Consider the following 17,498-nt stretch of genomic DNA (forward strand, 5'->3'; position numbering starts at 1 on the left):
ATAATGTGCTACAATTAGCTGACTAACCCAACAGACGGTGTAGATCGATGAGCAGACACAGCCCTCAGTGTCTTGTGCTACTGAGGCTGGCAGATGGACTGACTAAAGCGAAAGCGTATCTAATAGACCCCATAAATATTTATAGGCACGCAATTATCTCGAGTTGTTGGTATTTTTAGAGGAAAAGATGCACTCAACAAAACCAAACTTCTCAGGATGATTCGGACTCAGCTTCTTATATCTGGTCACTGATTAGACGTTAGTGGGACTTAATTCACAAACACTGGCATGTTTTATGTCAGCAGTGCCTGAAAGAACCACTTTAAATGTCTTTACATGTTTACAGCAAATAAAGGGATATTAGGCTTTCAATTAGAGAGGAAGGACGTGGTTAGAACTGCGAAGCATTTAATTGAACTTTTCCATGATGTAACCTAGTCCTCACTGAAAGCTGCTACACGAGGAACATAGGAAGGAGTCTGAGTCAGCAAACTGGCTCAGACTTGGCAGTTACATCGATTGAAAAATTGCTAGCATTAGCAGGAAACTGTGGTGACTTTCCAGAGTGAATGTGAGGATGAGCCTGTTATTTCTTCTTGTAAAGGTTGAAAGGGTTTTAAAGTGGAAGCATATATTAAAACTTTCAAACTAGTGTTAATTCATGTTTAGATACTACCTTCGAGGTTTTGCTTTTTCATTAAATATATGTTTTTTCTTTTTAAACATGATTAGAATTCAGTTTATTACTCATTTTATCACAAAACATACACAAAATCCGAAATGCAGGATCCGGGACGCAGACTGCTAAATAAAACTCTAAATGAAAGTGAAGTGAAATGAAAGCAAAGCAAAAAAAATCCAAAGTGACAGGTGTACATGGATGAAAAAAATCTTGGTAAATTAACATACACTGTGACAAAGACAGAGGGAAGCACTATTTATACACATGGGAAAAACACATGTGTATAAATATCTATACACATTGTTTTTTCCCCACCTGTCTCCACTTCCCGATGAGGTGAGGTGATGAAAAATACTCAGCAAAAGCAAGGATGCAAACAATATTGTCAAACACAGGGGAGGAATTAAAACAAAGCAAAACACCAGAGACAGAAACTTTCAAAGTAAAACAGGAACTAAGCTGCAGGAACAGACTACACTGATCCAAAGGAACGCTGGGCAAACTAAACATAAAGGACAAGCTGCATAAAGAATAACTAGAAGTCAAGTAAAAGCTGAAACAAAAACCAACTGGGGTCACACTTATTATTTGGATTGATGCTTTTATGGCATTTCTCTACGCTTGCTGAGTGTACAAAGAGCTTTCTGCTACAAATTTCATATATACAACATTTATTTACCTTTACTGTGAAGCACTTTGTCTAAAATCTGTGCGAAAACATGCAGATGAGACAATCAAACCACTGACCTTCCAATTAGCAGGTGACTCTAGTACAGATTGTGTTTTTGAGCAACTATTACTGAATTTAATTTCATCACATTATCACTGGAAAAATTCACAACTGCCACGAAACACTTTATGGCCGGTATGGGGCTTGAACCCACAACCGTTTTAGTAGTAATAGTTGCCTAGCTTCTTCAGCACTTTATTCTATTTAAATAGTTGTAGTCAATCATAAACTGAATCACTGTTTAACATATTTGGTTTGCTAATGTCGCTCAGTCCCAACTAAACATAGCACCATATAGTATGGAACTAGCTCAGTAATGTCTGCTACTCAAAGCAAAACCAGATGAGTGGGTAAAACAATGACTTCTGGTGTAGACAGGAGGATACATTTTTCTTCTTTAAAAACTTACACAGCAGTTTGGCTTAAAGTGCCAAGTTACATTTAAGCCTTCAGGCTAGTCTTAACGTGATGATAAGTGTCTGTTTTGGCTGAAAATACAGTTTAACTGTGACAGTGAGCCACACGGATAATGAATTGTGGGCTGTGTAAGCAGTGACGTTCAAGAGTTTACCGGCCTCCCTAAAACCAAACCTTCATCATGCTTTACTTGACAAGGCCTGGAGGCTACATGGTGATTCCTTGATTCCTAGCTGAAGGAAATGAAAGCACTCAGAAATTATATGGTACTTGCAGATGGATTCATAGATGCGCAGTTTAAAAAAACAAGGGTGAGCTCAAAGACGGCCCTTTATATGTTGATTTAGATTAAGAGATAAAAACAGACTGCAGACGACAGATTAATACTTAATACTGCAGGTTGATCATAAACAACATGTTCTGTGTTTTCTACACAGAAAAGAAATATGCTGTCCTCCTCGTGTAACAGCATGGGCGCATACTTTGTCTTACATTTCAGCAAGCTCGTAAACAAACACATGGTGTCTGCCTCAGGTTGTGATTAATTAACCCTCCCTGCTCAGCTGTCACTCAAAACCATTTACTGTTCTCGCACTTAGACGCTTAGAGGATAAACACACTCGTATTTTTTAATTTACCGCCTAAAGGCCTTTAAACGGTTCCTTCATTTGGTTTTGGACTGAGAAAAATGAACAGCTAATCCTGAGAGGGATGCTTGCATTCAACAACCAGCATTCTAGAAAACCTGTTATGGCACTCAGATGTCATTTATAAAAAAACGATTACAGTGTTTATACTGAGAAAGTGTGATGTGGATAGACATATACAGCTTCTAACAACACAATCTTGTTGTTAGTGTCTTTATTGCTGTAGTTACATTTCTTATATTGTTGTGAAATTTCCAAAAGGACAAATAAACGTAAATTGCTTAAACTGTGTTGTAAAATCACTCTGGTCTTTGGATTAAAACACTTCTGTCATGCCTGCTGAGAAGATCAATGCCAAGTTATAGATGTTTAATAAAGAGTCGTCTGCCTTGTGACATTAAACAGTTCTTCTGTTTTCACTTGAGTAATTTATAACAATCCTATTATCATCGTAGTAACACGTCATTCTGATTAAATTGTTTAGGACGTGACAGACCAAACTCCACTAAATGGCTCTTTGGTGTGAAATACACAGAGTATAATCTGCAGCTTACAGTCCAGCCTTTACAGGTGAAGACCTCGTAGCTGCACATCTCCTCTGTGTAGGCAGTGACCGCTGTCATGTGTATTATTAAGGGGCCTGTGGTACTCTGACCTCACAGAGGCTCCGGGGCTCTAACAGCTATGAGAACTTTAACGAGAGCTTTCACAGCTGAATGAGATGGAAGTGAAATATGAAAAATAACAGAATAAACCTTCGTGGCTCAGACTGGGCAGCAGTGTGGGATAATTGGAGCACATCTGGCTTTAAAGAGTTATCAGAGCAAACACTTACAAGTAGTGTGAGCTGCTTTCTCGTAGAGCATCTGTGAACAGCTGTTTTAGTTCTCCCGCCAGGAAGTGAAATACTCACCACTTGCATGTTGGATCATCGTGACCTTAAACTGGAGTTTAATTTTAGGGAGGAAGAAAAAGTTGCAGGAAGCAAAGTCTGGCAATTGAAAGATAAAGTTGTGACTAACATAAGCTGCCCTCGTGCGACAGCATGAGCTACAGTCCAGGTGGCTGATACAGCACAACTGTGCGACCCTGAGGGGACGAATCCACTGTGCATACTGTCATGAATGTGGGAAAAACAATGAAGAGGCTCCAAGTTATAATCTCAATTTCATGCAACATCTTTATTACTGCACACTGCAGACCTCCTCCTGTAAAAACAGCTGTTTGGTCTCTGGATGAAAGCCAGAGATCCAGCTCTCATCGCCAGTGACGATCCTCAGCATCAGTGTTTTGATCCGTGGTGAAATTACAGATGCTGACATGTAGGTGGTCAGGATGAGACTTCCATGGAGGGGTCTAAAAATAGCAGCTCTGCTGGAAGCAGTTCCGTGGCACACCGAGAGATGACCTCAAAGAGGCGAAATTTGAATCAGATATGGCTCTCAGTTTTTACAGATGCTGAGCCTTTTGATTGCAGCTCATATGATGGGACTGCTGTAAGTGTTTTCTGTGGAGACACAACAAGCAGCTCCAGCAGGGCCACAGGCTGAATAATTATAAAACGCTGTCATAGCTTTAATTTGATTTTTGTGCAAGGATTAATGAGAGAAAGAACAATGACATATGTAGTTTCATTTATCAGAGCACTCCAAATAATAATCAGAACGATTTGCTTTTTTTTTGCAGTTGTTTATAGCATTTAGAGAATCTTTTAGTGTCTAAATTTTTAAAGTGGTGTCATCAAAGTGTTTGAAAATGGAAAAAACTGAACATGGATGGTGACACGTTATCATTCGTGTCTTCCGCTGGTTGTCTGTCTTCCCATCAGCCTCCCATCTGCAATCGTGGACGTGTCATTTTTTTCCATCTGCTAAGTGTCTCATTCATACCTGAGTGCTGGCAGGCCAAATGATTCATTTCATCAGCATTCTGCTTTTCAGTTTGCCACAAAACCACCATGACAGCGACATGCACAAAACCACAGCAGGGCATCACGTAGCACAATAAGTTGATTAGTTTCAATTAAAGATCCCACTGCTGATAAACTGGCGGTGCCGCTGACACTTCCTCTAGTTGTGGGGACATTAAAAACGCATTGTTGTTTTTGCATCTTCCTGTTGTCGTTCTGGATGTACAAATAAGCATCGGCGTCTTTTCCTCTGCCTCTGAGGAACCAGGTTGCCTACTTTCCTTTTCCAATTCTTTGCTCTGTTTTATGCAAGCTGTAATTCTTTGGGGGCAAAGAGGCGTTACAGTTTTTTTGTTTGTGTTTTTAACTTTCAGCAGTGATGAGATGATTGTGTTCTTTTTCCTGTCCTCGCGCAGCGATGCTGAAAGTGTCTAAACAAGCTCGACAGCGGATGTTAAATGGACTCACTGAGCCTGCACTTAACATTTAAACGTCATTACCGTGCACAGGCTCGACGCTCACATTTGACCTCGTGAATTTCACTCGTGAAACTTGAGCTATAGATTCGATTAAACACGGTGAGCAGATCCAAATTATGAGGCAACATTTAAACTGCTGCACATGAATGCAGCATAGTCAAAAATTAGCACAGGCCCTGACGTACGCTGTGAGAGATTAGACAACTCTAGCAAAATAAATCAATTATCAGAGTGTTGCAGAACAAATGTCTGCACAGTGAAAGAAAGAGAGTGTGTGCACGCTGGGGGCTATGCTAAGCTACACTGAGCACAGCAATGCATCAACGTGTCACGATTAGCTGACTAACCCAAGAAACACAGCAGATGGATGGTAGGAAGAAAAAGAATATTAATGATGCTAAACATTAACAGCATTAATTCAAAAACTGTAAAATATTTACGATTTGCCAGCATGTAGATAACACTTGTAGTTTTATCTCTAGTACACGGGAAAATCTCTTGAAATGCATGCAGAAGGTTTATCTGAACGCTACGATGCTGGAGGGAAAAAAAAAGTAAAGGTCACATCATGCGAGCGCCTCAGATATTTCAATTATCTCGTTCTTTCTTGCAAAGGCTGCAAAAGCATTTTCTTGCTGATTGGCTCTGTGGCAGTGTTGTTATCGTCACTCTCACAGACTCAAACTGGCTCCTGTGGAAAATACGCTTATTTAAGCACACCTCCCTAAAAAGTCTTGTGTCAGGAGGTCATCTTATTTAAAATGATCACACGGTGACGGCTGCATCTCACACACTGCAGACCGATCAGGAATGCAAAGATGTGACTGGATTTTCTGCTGATGAGCTTTACAGCAGCTCGGTGATTAGTGCCGTCACCTGCGAGTCAAACTCATATCGGTGCAATGGATCGTGCAATGCACCTGTTTCCTCCACCAGCCTCAAAATGTCTCTAATTTATGGTGTGTTATTGAGCAATGATGCGGTATCTGCGCAGGGCGTCACTCTGGACGAGATGGGGGACGTTACAGCACACTCTCTCGACAGGGGAACAAATAGTGCTGTGACACAAAAATAGCTGCACGAGGGACTCGGGGATACCAAATGTATTTGAGATGTTACTTAACCAAAAGAGGACGTGCAATATAGCATTAGCAACTTTGCAGAGGGAAATAATACAGCAGAGGGGAAAAGGGATGATAGGGAGCAACGGAAAACACATTAAAATATGGAGCAGAAGGGATTGTGGAAGAAGCAGGGGAATGAAGGAAATAGAAAAACATTTGACTGTAGTTATGAGGGATAAAAAAAAGAAGCTGTTCCCCTTTCCAGCAGATGAAAGAGGAGATAGCTGTAAAGATAAAATAAAGATGAAATACTGTATTTAATTAAATTTATGCCGTAATGCAGAAATAGATGGGCATGCAAAGTCAGTTAGGCGGCCTTTGAGCCTTTTTTTTCCTGTGCGAAAGCTTCAGACATCTAATAGAAGTATTGTGAGGAAAATACGCAGAGGCATTTAATAATGTATGCTGCAGTGAACATAAGGACAGTGTTAAGTATTCGATGCGGTGGGAGCCGCGTATAAACCCCGGCTGATGTGATAGTTGTGACAGCAGAGGACAGAAGTGAGACAAGATAGCTGAGGAACGTTACTACTTTTAACAGCTGAGGCACACTGAGTGGTAGGAAGGAGCCCCATGCAACTGCCCCTACACACACACACACACACACACACACACACACACAAACACACACACACACACACACACACAGACAAAATGTCATTGGAACTGAATTAGAGCTCTCCAGAGGAATCTTTGCCCGAACGCAGCACTTCCTCGAAGGGGAGCGACTGTCCTGATATTTGACCTTTCTTACTCAGCTGGACCGTTTTTGACATTTCGGTCCGTCATTCCCTTTTTTTTCTTTTTCCTTTTTTTCTTTTCCCGCTTCCTGTTTTGTTTCAGACCAAAAAATATATATAAATTATGGAGAAATTAAATACTACATACATTTGATAAAACCTTTTTTTATTTGGGATTTACAAAGTTGTCCAGTATTTGTACACAAGCGTCGATGAACTGATAAACTGCATGTGTGGAAGTAACCTTTGAAGTGTATTTCTTGTAGAGCAGCAAGATGAGGATGTTTAAATGAGCTCAGATAGTCTACTAAACACATCATGGTTCTCGAGTATGTGGAACAAGGTCTACAGATTAAAGAAATAAGGTTATTTTTTAACTTAAATTAAATGCTGACATGATATAACACATAAATCATTACTGGCAAATAAACCCTGCGTTTACCCTTGAAGGAAAAGTTATGCACATTTAATCACGACAGAGCAAACCTTTTGAAAAACAGAAGAAAAGTTTGATAATTACATGCTTTTTTATCTGGTTTTTAAGTCTCCCTGAGAACTTTGATAATGCACGCACTTAAACCCTACGGTTTAATGACTTCTACATCCAGATAAATTTGACCAAATTTATTGCTAGGACCTTGGAAAGCAGTGATATCACTAAAAAGACCCTGCAGAAGGGTTAAACTAACATTTATCTGAATATATAAACATACAGCACTGCATAAAAGTCACCACGCATTTCTCTAAACTTTGCTAGAAAAGTGGCCAATAGGTGCAGCGATTTATTGAAACATTTGCAAACACATGGAATATAAGGTCAGTAAATATTTGCTGTGACCACATTTATACTTTTTATATGTCCAAAACTCCTTCACAAATCCTGGAGAACTATTACTCAAGACCATCAGAAGAAAGTCTGGCTCCTTGGAAGCAAAATCTAATGAAATGAGGGATTTTTCAAGACGTTTGCACAGTACTGAACATGTTCCTGGATGTGTTTAGTTTATTATTTTAATAAAAAACTACTTATAGCGTCCTGGCACAGTCTTCTCACATGTCGTGCAAGTGCAAATGAAAATGCAGCATCGGTAAGTGACGGAAGTGACGAGTAAGGTAAGCGACCCATGTTGTAGGTGACGTCAGACGCCGGAGAATTGGCGGGGAAAAAAAAAGCAAATGGTAGCTTAGAGTTTAACAAAGGTTTTTCAAGCTTCAATATTACCAAATATACTAATCGATTGTCATATAACTAACAACATCTGTTCTATCATCTCTAACACCCTGGAGGACAACGGGGAGAGTTTAGACGCTCTCCAAGATTACATCGACCGCTGTTTTCAAGATTTAGTCATGAAGAAGGCCCAGAGTACATCCTCCCCGACCAAAATTGAGACGCCGTCATCGAAGAGATCTCGCCCGGCAGAATCCCCCGGTACAACATCGCCTGCCGGCAAAGACATCGCAGACATCCTGGAGTCAATCGACAAGCGATTGTCCAGTTTCGATGCGAGGCTGTCCCTGGTGGAGATTTTACACCGGGAATTTAAATCTCTGAGAGAATCCCTGGAATTCAGCCAGCGGCAGGTGGAAACGCTTGCCGCTGAAAATACCACGCTACGGGAGTCGGTCAAATCTCTCACCAATAACGTGACCCAGCTAAACATTGAAAATAAAAAAATAAAAGAGTCCGTTATCGATCTACAAGCCCGTAGCATGAGAGATAATCTTGTGTTCTCTGGTATTCCAGAATCTACCGGAGAGGATGCGGAGGCAACGGTGAAAAGCTTCATCAAAATCCACCTGAAGCTGCCGGAGGACATCGACTTCGATAGAGTACATCGCTTGGGGGGCGTTCAGTCGCGGACTGGGAGACCACGGCCTATCGTGGCCAAATTCAGCCAATTCAAACAAAAGGAACAGGTGAAGAGTCGCGGCAGAGAGCTGAAAGGAACGGACTTCAGCGTGAACGACCAGTTCCCCAAAGAGATCCTGGAACGACGCAAGGTCCTGTTCCCAGTTCGACGTAGCTTTATCCAGAAAGGCTCCCGTGCTGTCATCGCTGTGGACCGGCTCTACGTGGACGGACAGCTGTACCGCGACCCCGGCACCACACCGTGGTTATACTGACTGCACTCCAGATAAGAACCCGCTACACTCTTTTCTTATTCATTCACACTCTCTCCTTTAACATGAGTTTAACCTAGTAATATCAATATGATGTCATAGCAGATATAACACCGTCACCCTCTGTCATTGCTTTAATTGGAATGTTTCCGTTTCGTCTCTTTTTTTTTGTTGTCGCTCACAGTTCATGTGGTTTCTTTCTTTCTCTTGTCTTTCACTGCTGTGGTCACCTACTTCCCCACTCACCTACAAACAACACCCTCTATTTCTCCATATTTTCACACCACGATCACGCAAACACATCCGCTCAACGGCAGCACATTCACAACAGCCTCACAGCACGCACAGACTTGCAGGACACATAAGCAAGCCACGCTTGTTCATATTAGTGAATATTCACACATAGTCAGACTTATGGAGCCTCTCACCACACTTTCTTTTTCCTCTCTCTCTCTTTCTATTTACAAACAAGGGATGTTTCCACACTCTCTCCACCTGTCTAAACGAAACACCCAGCGTACATCATTAGACATACACACACAATTATGGGCATTCTGAGGCTTGTCACATGGAATATAAATGGAGCTGGCACCAGAGGAAAGAGGTTAAAGATATTTAACCAGCTTAAAAAACTACAGGCAGATGTTGTTTTATTACAAGAAACTCACAGACCTGTCACAGGTTTAAACGAACTTAAAACACCTGAGTTTCCTAACGTGTTTGCAGCCTGTTATAATTCTAGACAACGGGGAGTAGCAATTTTAATACATAAAAATGTTAATTTTACAGTACTCGATACAGTTATAGATCCAGAGGGTAGATTTCTAATTATTAAACTATCAATATTGAACAAAAAACTATGTATTGTAAGTATATATGGTCCAAATGTTGATGAACCCTCATTCTTCCACGGATTTTTTAGTGCACTCTCTGAACACCTCGATTGCGCACTCATTCTTGGCGGTGACCTCAACCTTGGACTAAATGAAGAAATGGATAGGCTCAACACAGCAGGAACTCAGCGCAATTGGCAGTCCACCGATCGGATATCGGAGAAAAATAAAAAATGTAATCCGATCCATTAAATATCACGAAAGCACCTCACAAAACTTGCAACACGCCGTAACTCACCTCAGAACGTTAGCATGTCGGAGCAGTATGCATCACGTGATAGAGCGGCTGTGGCATGCGGGACCTGTGGTCTGGATAGCATTTGGAGCTTCGCTAGCAACCTGGCATTTCATCTCCGACAAAGTTATCCCCGAGAGAAGTAAAGCAAGTGTGTAAGTCCATCTCTGAATGTTTAACGAGCGACTGCCTCTCGCTCTCCGGCTGCTACTTCAATCGTGAAACTGCTTAAATGATCAGCTGATCGGCTTTTCTGTCACGAGTCCGTCTTTGTTTTTGGCCCACTTTGCACCAGAAAGAGGAAACCAGCGGCTGAACAACAGCAGCACGTTTAAGCTTGATAAGCTGTTGTTAGAATTTATTTAATATTACTTTCTACTCGAGGATCTTTTTCTACGTAGCTGACGCTGGTAACTGTGCAGGGGCGGATCTAGCAAAGTTTAGCCAGGGGGGCCGATAGGGCATTAACAGGGAAAAGTGGGCACAAAGACATACTTTTCTTTCTTATTCTCATTTAAAATGTCTAGCTTTTAATAAATAATTATCTGACACACAAAGTTTTAATTTGATGTAAAATGAATAGAAGTCAATTACTGTATATAGTGACTGTTAAGTCTAATATATATACCCTAGTAAGCTATAGTACTTTTTCCTTTGGGAAGGTACCATCTGTGCAGTCTGCAATTTTGTTGAAGAAAGATGTTGAATCTATTTAATATTTCTTGAAAAATAATTGATTTCTGTGCATTTTTTTTCACACTGCATCAAATTAAGGTTGATTACGTCGATTAAGCATCATGAGGTGGAGCGTGAGGGGTGGTTCCCTATTTTTTATTTATTTATTTTTGTTGTTGCTGGGAGTTGGAACCCTATTAGTTAGGTTGCTTAATATTTCTGCTAAGTACTCTTTAAAATACCAGAATAGGGAGGATGGTGTAGGTCTAAGTTTATTAGATTGATCAGTATTGCTGAACTATGAAATATTTTTTTTGTATACAGGTATAACAGAATAGCTTTAGTGTAGTTGTTGTTTTAAACTTGAGTATGAACTTGCAGACTTGCAAAATGCAGCAAGATATTTAAAAAAACAGTTTTGTTGATTAAAAAACACTATATCGGATTCATATCAGTATCGGCAGATATCCAAATTTATGATATCGGTATCGGTATCGGACATAAAAAAGTGGTATCGTGCCATCTCTAAGAATAATACTACGCCAAGTAAAAACTGGAGATTTAATACATCACTGCTTAAAGATGAAGACTTTATTAAATATTTTAAAAAGGAATGCACTTCATACTTAGACTTTAATGACACTCCCGGAATATCTGCGTCTGTTCTATGGGAAGCAGGAAAAGCTGTGATGAGAGGTAAAATAATTTCTTTCTCATCACACAAAAAGAAAGAAGAAAACAAAAACATTCAGGAATTAGAAAAAACCATCAAATCACTAGAAGAAGCCTACGCGTGCGACCAAGATCAGGAAACATTGAACAAAATATGCAAAACAAAACTAGAATTAAATGAAACTATTAATAAAAAAACACAATTCCTTATACAAGGACTTCGCTTGCAGAATTTTGAACACAGTAACAAATCAGGTCGATTTCTAGCTAACCAGCTAAAAATAAATAAAGAAAAAACAACTATATGTGCTGCTAAAGATTTATCAGGGAACACAATATATGACCCTGGAAGAATAAACAACATTTTTAGGGATTTCTATGAAACTTTATACTCACCACAAATAAACCCATCTAAAAATGAAATGGATCGGTTTCTTGACAACGTAAATCTCCCAAAATTACTAGACAGTCAAGCAATGGAACTGGATTCGCCACTGACACCAAGTGAGTTCCAGGAAGCCCTGATAAGTATGCCCAATAATAAGGCTCCAGGTCCAGACGGCTTCCCTGCAGAATTCTACAAAGAATTCTGGACAATTCTGGCACCAGTATTCCACAGCATGTTGCAGGAAATCGAGGAAAATGGCAGATTACCACCAAATATGAACTCTGCCAACATTAGTCTCCTGCTAAAACCAGGCAAAGACCCTTTATTTCCCTCAAGCTATCGTCCAATTTCTCTTTTAAATGTAGACCTTAAAATAATCTGCAAAGCTCTCTCAAAGAGATTAGAGAAAATAACCCCCCTCTTAATTCACCCTGACCAAACTGGTTTCATAAAAGGTCGGCACTCCTCAACAAACACTCGTAGATTACTTAATTTAATAGACTACTCATACAATAAAAACATTGAAACCATAATATTATCCCTAGATGCAGAAAAAGCATTTGACAGAGTTAACTGGAAATTTTTATTTGCAACTTTACACAAATTTGGTTTCGGAAACTCTTTTATAAACTGGATAAGAATATTATACAATTCCCCAACAGCTCGTATCAGAACAAATGACCAGACATCCCCCAGCTTCTGTCTCCTGAGGGGCACCAGACAGGGATGCCCACTCTCCCCTTCACTTTTTGCAATTTTTATCGAACCTCTAGCAGCAGCATTTAGACAGGCTACAACAATTAAGGGCATAAAATGTAAGAACATAGAACATAAAATCAGTCTCTATGCGGATGATGTGTTGCTTTTTCTGCAAAACACACAAACCAACCTCTCTGAGGTAATTACTCTAATAAACTGGTTTTCAAGAGTTTCAGATTATTCAATTAACTGGCCAAAATCTACAGTTCTCCCCATTAACTGCTCCTTCCATAATTCTTCCTCTGCCCCACTGCAATCCGGAAATATTAAATATTTAGGTATTAATGTTTCTCCTAAGCTTTCAGACTTAACTAAACTAAACCACATCCCAAGGCGATCTGACTAGATGGAAATCTTTACCCATATCACTCATGGGAAGGGTCGCCACTATAAAAATGATGATCTTGCCAAAAATAAATTACTTATTTTTGATGATCCCTAACAAACCATCACAAGATTGGTTCAGATCTCTGGATTCATATATTTCCAAATTCCTTTGGAAAGATAAACCCCCGCGCATCAGCTTAAAAACGCTACAAAGTACCAAGGATAGAGGAGGATTAGATCTGCCTAATTTTCACCAATACTTCTTAGCCAACAGGCTTCAGTTCATCTCAGAATGGTCAAAACATACCTTCCTAGATGAACCTTGGCTAGATGTTGAACAGGCACTATGCAAGGATCTAGAGATTTCAGACCTACCATTTATTAGCTCAAACATCAAAAAACATGAATGCTTTAAAAGTATCAACATCAGCTTCTCTCTGACAGCATGGTGGGAGTATCTAAAAATAACGGAGTCTTCACTAATCCCATGCAAACGTACTCCTATCTGGAATAACCCTGACATATTACAAAACAATAATATGATTAACTTCCCAGAATGGAGTTGTAAAGGAATTAAATACTTAGAACATATATTGGAGGGAACAGAATTGATCCCATTCGACAGACTAGTTGCACAATATGGGATCAACAAGAAAAAATTTTTAGAATATCAACAAATTAAATCCATAATAAAAAAGAAATTTAACCTCAGTCAAGTTGAATTACAAATATCACCAAGTGCGGCACATTTCCTTACTCTTAAATCCCCCAAATTATTATCTAAAATATATAGAACATTCTCTAAATTAGATGAATCAATATCCCTTCCTATTGCAAAGTGGGAAGCAGATTTATCAGTCAGTTTAGACCAAAACTTCTGGTCTCAGGTATGCTTAAAAACTTTTAAATTGATTAAAAATCCCAGTCTGCAATTAATACAATACAAAATACTACATAGAGTGCACTATACAGGTCATCGGATGTTCAAGATGGGCTTTACATCTTCCAACAACTGCTCACACTGTCAAAACAATACACCAGACAATTACATTCACGCTCTTTGGTTCTGTCCACCAGTGCAGAAGTTTTGGCACGAGATATGTGAAGACTTATCAAAGTGTCTGAAATGTAACATTCCAACTTCCCCCTTAGTGTGTTTGTTGGGCAGCTTAGATAATGTCACCTCAGAAAACAATTTAGCCCATATGGTTTTCACTGCCCTATGCATAGCCAAGAAAACTGTCCTCATGAACTGGAAAAATAAAAACAATCTTAATTCTAACCAATATAGAAATTATCTATTAGATTACATTAGTTTTGATACAGCCTCGGCCACCACATCAGATCAATTGCTCTGGGCTCCTTTGATCGGCTCCATCACCTAGTGGGGGTGGGGGGTCATAGTTTGGTCCCGCCTTCAATGTTGTGATTGGTGTGGGGGCAGGGACAGGCTTAGGGCGTCGGGGGGTTCCCCGGAGGCATCTTCCTTGGGGGGCTCAACCCGGGGTAGCGGTCATGTCCGGTTGGGGGCCTTTTTCTGACCATTTCCTCGTGGCTGCGTGCAGCGGGGCTAGGGGAGGGTCTGTGGTGATGGACGTGGGTTACTGACCTGGTAGCCTGTCTGCCCCTGGGTCGGTCCGGGATGGGCGTGAGGGTCTGGGGGCGCTCCATCTCTGGGCCGGGGCCCTGGCTGGGCCTCGGGGCCTTGGGTCCTGGTTTGTGTGTTGCCGGGGTTGTGGGCGGGTGGGTGCATGGGAGCCCATCCCTGGCGCAGGGTGCCGCCGGCGTGTCGAGTCGCCTGTGGGGCTCTTCAACCGGTGGGGGAGATTGTTACACCTTGCAGGAGCTTTCTTCCCCTCAGGAACTCTCTGCAGGAGGGGGAGATACAGGAGAGGTGGAGGAAGATCTCAGCCTGGGCGTCTATTGTCTCATGTAGTCTGGAAGACGAGTGGATGGTGGGGTGGGTGCAGTTTTCTCTGTGGTGGGGTTGGGTGGACTGTCCCGGGCTCTGTGGGGCCGGGGGGCGCTGCTCCGCTGGGCCCCGGTCTGGATGGGCCTGGGCCCCCCTTTCCCTGGCGGGTCGCGGAGTGTGGGAGTGCCTACTGGGGTCAGCGGGGGAGCTGGCCCCAGGGAGGGGTCACCTGCCCCTCCCTTCCTTCCCTCCCCATCTCCAGCTGCCTCCCTCCTCCTGCTCCACCACAACCACCCACAGATGCAGGGCCTTGGAGTAGGGGTATGTCACCAGGATGCAGAGGAGGCTACCCCCCCCCTCTGTCCCCTTCTGGCTGCCTCTGCCTCAATTTTATCCCACAACTTAGACATTCACATTACTCACACCCTCATTACACATACATATAGGATCTTGGGGGTGGGCACGATACACGGAGTCCAAGTTACCATCAGGGTGTACGCCTCACCCCTGGCGTCGTTGCCCACCTCTCAATTTTAAATACATGTAGACATTGAGGGCTAGCAGGAGGGACTATGCGCTTACCTGCTGCTCTCTGGCAGGTAGCTCCATGCCCTCCTGGGTTTTAAATGCACCTTAGAACACACATGCATCAACACTACAATGAGCGGGTGGAGGGAGGTTTGGAGTCTTCTCTCACCCCCATTCTCTGCGGCCTACTGGAGCGGGGGGGCTAGGAGGAGTGGGCCATCCGACTGCGGTCTGGGGCCTCCCTGCTGCTGCGGAGTCGGGGCGGTCTGCCTCTCCCCACCGCAGGGAAAAGGGTAACACCACCTGGGTCTGGGTGCAGTTCCCCCCTCCAGGGGCAAGGGTACCTAGACCCGGTTAGTAGAGTACGCTTGGGGAGTGTGATCGTGTATACAGCGTCCCTTTATGTCTGTCTCCACGTCGGTTGAGTGTGAAGTACATATGAGAGCATGAGGGTGGGAATGGATGTTTGTGTCTGTGTGTGCCTGTATGTCTGTGTCTATATGTCAGGTTGGGTATCAGACGCCACCTCTCTGGGGACATCTCGGGCCCTCCAAGGTTTGGAGGCCTATCTCCACCCACCACCACTTCCCCTGCCGGTGGCGGACTCCCTCAGGTATCGGTGCGTTGGTGGTTCTTTGTATCTGGGGGTGGGCGTCCGGGTACACACCGGCTCACTCCTTGGCGGCCGCTTATTGGGGCTCGCTCGGGCCACTTTGGAGGTGGGGTGCCCCCGGCCTCTCGGCCTGGGGCTCGGTCACTCAGGCACAGCTGGCTGCCGGCGGAGCTCACGGGCGCGTCACTGCAACTCCCCCTGGCTTCTGCTCCGCGGCTGCTGAATGAGCTCTCATCTGGGACTCTCCTTAGCTCTTACTGGGACAGTGGCGCGGCTGCCCCTCTGTGGGTCTTCCTTGGTCTCTTGTGTTCTGGGTGCCTCTGGATGTCTGGAGTTTTGATCTCCTCCATACCTGCTTGATACCATAGAGGACAGGGCTGTGGCTCCCCACACTCTCTAGCAGATCATTACATGGAGAAACCTTTGGAATGCAAGCATGCATGGGTATTCACAGATGCGGACTACAGCTTTCTTGGCTGCTGCCTCAAAGCACACTGTGCGCTGTCTATCTTGCGTGCTGCACAATATCGTTTATTATTTAGTAACTATTGATATCTATGACTAGCTAGTTTATTGTGATGGTGCTTTTTTTTTTTATTATTATTATGTTGCTCTTTGTTGTTTGCTGTCTCCCCTGTTTTTTTTGTTTTTCTTTCTCTCCATACAGGTGACCCAGGAGTTTTTTTTTTGTTTTTTTGTTTTGTTTTTTTTCTCTCTTCCCCCCCTTCTCACCGTCTCTTCTCCCCTTTGGTTTTCTTTCTTCCTCTCCCCCTCTTTCTTTCATTCTTTCCCCCTGTCCTATTAAAAAAAAAAAAAAAAAAAAAAAAAAGGATGACAAAGGATGAACTGAAGCTCCGCCATCACGTGATGTCACATGCTGCTGTTTCTGATGTCACTTAGAAAAAAAAGAAAAAAAAAATGCAGCATCAGACACGTACTCAAATGTTATTCGAGATCTAATTGTTTGAAAAGTTTTTCCGTTGTTAAACTAAATTCTATTTCTAAGATGCCAGATCTCAGCAATTACTCAGTGTTATCGCAGGACAGACGGATGAAGGTATGAAAATAGAGTTTATTTGTGCAAAGTAAGGTCAGACCTGATGGAGACAGCTGACCGTTTTAAATACAAACATGTTCTTAAAACACAGTCAGGTGGGAGGTGTGTGTGTGTGTGGGGGGGGGGGGTATTTATGTGATTACTTAATTGTAATTTATGTTCTCAAATTGTAAAAGCAAATCTGAAAAGCTGTGACGATGCTGCCGTTTTTTGCAGCGAGCACAAAGATAATATTTGCTCATGCACAAAAAGATCTGTGTTTATGCCAGAGGCGTGCTGCTTTTGTTCAGACTGTTTCTCTGAATCCCTTCTACCCCCCTTTTTCCAACTCACTGTCTTTCTCTGTAGTCTCTCACTCAGTACATAATCAGCCTTTGGACTCTAACCAAAGCTGAAAAAAATGCAACAGCTCAAGTGAGGGATGAACAAATATACAGATTTTTTTATGTAACGATGTATCGCTGCCTTATTGTTTCGATTAAAAAAAAAAACACAGGAGGATTATTAATTTAAAAAAATCATGTGTTTTGTGTGGTGATAACAGAATGAAACCAAGGCTTTTTGGAAGACATCACAGTGACAATTTA

General features: G+C 42.1%; 1 protein-coding gene across 2 annotated transcripts in view; it reads right to left on the reverse strand.

Annotated features, from left to right (window-relative positions):
• ramp1 (receptor activity modifying protein 1) overlaps positions 1–17,498 on the reverse strand; it is a 71,298-nt gene that overhangs the window by 14,814 nt on the left and 38,986 nt on the right. The gene's annotated exons all lie outside the window — the stretch shown is intronic.

The sequence above is a fragment of the Mchenga conophoros genome, linkage group LG16 (genome assembly GCF_057382185.1).
Source record: "Mchenga conophoros isolate Kocher_MC1m ecotype Shallow Benthic linkage group LG16, M_conophoros_male_GT1.1, whole genome shotgun sequence".
Taxonomy (NCBI): Eukaryota; Metazoa; Chordata; class Actinopteri; order Cichliformes; family Cichlidae; genus Mchenga; species Mchenga conophoros.